The sequence below is a fragment of the Trachemys scripta genome, chromosome 10 (genome assembly GCF_013100865.1).
Source record: "Trachemys scripta elegans isolate TJP31775 chromosome 10, CAS_Tse_1.0, whole genome shotgun sequence".
Lineage (NCBI taxonomy): Eukaryota > Metazoa > Chordata > Testudines > Emydidae > Trachemys > Trachemys scripta.
In genome coordinates, this window is record NC_048307.1 from 58,791,100 (window position 1) to 58,793,452 (window position 2,353).

A 2,353-nucleotide genomic window follows, 5' to 3' on the forward strand; every position below is an offset into this window, starting at 1 on the left:
TGCCAAGCACCCAGAAAGATGCCGAGGGCTATCAGTCACGCTGCACCGTCGTCTTAAGATGTAAAAAATAGATTTTATCTGTATTCATTTGCTTCCCCCTCCCTCCGTCAACAGGGTTTTCAGTTTAATCTTTGGGGGGGACCAGTCTGTGACAGTTGTTTGTGTCTCTCCCTGATGCACAGCCACCGTTCTTTATTTTAATTCCCTGTGCCTGTACGCCATGTCGTCACTCGGCCCCCCTCCCTCCTTCCCCTAGGCCGTCAGATACTACGTTTGCGCCACAGCTCGAGCCGAGAAGCGGTTCGCGTCTTTTCTTTGAATTCTGGGTTGAGATCCCAATGCCCGGATGATGCAAAACAGTGTCGCGGGCGGTTCTGGGTACATGTCGTCAGGCCCCTCCCCCCTCGTCACAGCAACGGCAGACAATAGATTCGCGCCTTTTTACCTGGGTTACCTGTGCAGACAACATACCACGGCAAGCATGGAGCCCGCTCAGCTCAGCTGAGCTCACCGTCACCATATGTCCTCTGGGTGCCGGCAGACGTGGGACTGCATTGCTACACAGCAGCAGCTGCTAACTGCCTTTTGGCGGTAGACGGTGTAGCATGAGTGATAGCCGTGGGGCTGGCAGCCGTAGTGCTGCATTGCACCAGCCCCTTGCAGGCGATGGTATATTATGACTGGTACCCGTCGTCGTCGTACTGGTATGGCTGTCAATCATGGCCACCTGGGCAGACATGCTACTGTTTCGATGATGACGGTTACCAGTCATAATATACTATTTTCTGCCAATTGCCCAATATTGTCTGCTAAGCACCCAGAAGAGGCCGAGGGCGATGCTGGGTGCTGGCGGACGTGGGGCTGGCAGACGTGGGGCTGCATTGCTACACAGCAGCAGCCCCTTGCCTTTTGGCAGATGATGGCATATTATGATTGGTACCCGTCATCGTCATACTGGTATGGCTGTCACTCATGCTGCAGCGTCGGCTTAAGATGTAAAAAATAGATTTGTTCTGTGTTCATTTGCTTCCCCTTCCTCCGTGAAATCAACGGCCTGCTAAGCCCAGGGAGTACATGCAGAGCCAGAACATGCCAAGGCGAAACCCGGACCAGGCGAGGAGGCGATTGCAGCGCGGCGACGAGAGTGATGAGGAAATTGACATGGCCATAGACCTCTCACAAGGCACAGGCCCCAGCAATGTGGAAATCATGGTGTTACTGGGGCAGGTTGATACCGTGGAACGCCGATTCTGGGCCCGGGAAACAAGCACAGACTGGTGGGACCGCATCGTGCTGCAGGTATGGGACGATTCCCAGTGGCTGCGAAACTTTCGCATGCGTAAGGGCACTTTCATGGAACTTTGTGACTTGCTTTCCCCTGCCCTGAAACGCCAGGATACCAAGATGAGAGCAGCCCTCACAGTTGAGAAGCGAGTGGCAATAGCCCTGTGGAAGCTTGCAACGCCAGACAGCTACCGGTCAGTCGGGAATCAATTTGGAGTGGGCAAATCTACTGTGGGGGCTGCTGTGATCCAATTTGCCAGGGCAATGAAAGACCTGGTGATAGCAAGGGTAGTGACTCTGGGCAACGTGCAGTCAATAGTGGATGGTTTTGCTGAAATGGGATTCCCAAACTGTGGCGGGGCCATAGACGGAACCCATATCCCTATCTTGTCACCGGAGCACCAAGCCACCGACTACATAAACCGCAAGGGGTACTTTTCAATGCTGCTGCAAGCCCTGGTGGATCACAAGGGACGTTTCACCAACATCAACGTGGGATGGCCGGGAAAGGTACATGATGCTCGCGTCTTCAGGAACTCTGCTCTGTTTCGAAAGCTGGAGGAAGGGACTTTCTTCCCGGACCAGAAAGTGACCATTGGGGATGTTGAAATGCCTATCGTGATCCTTGGGGACCCAGCCTACCCCTTAATGCCATGGCTCATGAAGCCATACACAGGCAGCCTGGACAGGAGTCAGGACCTGTTCAACTACAGGCTGAGCAAGTGCCGAATGATGGTGGAATGTGCATTTGGACGTTTAAAAGCGCGCTGGCGCAGCTTACTGACTCGCTCAGACCTCAGCGAAAAGAATATCCCCATTGTTATTGCTGCTTGCTGTGCGCTCCACAATATCTGTGAGAGTAAGGGGGAGACATTTATGGCGGGGTGGGAGGTTGAGGCAACTCGCCTGGCCGCTGATTACGCGCAGCCAGACACCAGGGCGGTTAGAGGAGCACAGCAGGGCGCGGTGCGCATCAGAGAAGCTTTGAAAACGAGTTTTGTGACTGGCCAGGCTACTGTGTGAAACTTCTGTTTGTTTCTCCTTGATGAACCCTCCAACCCCCCCCCCC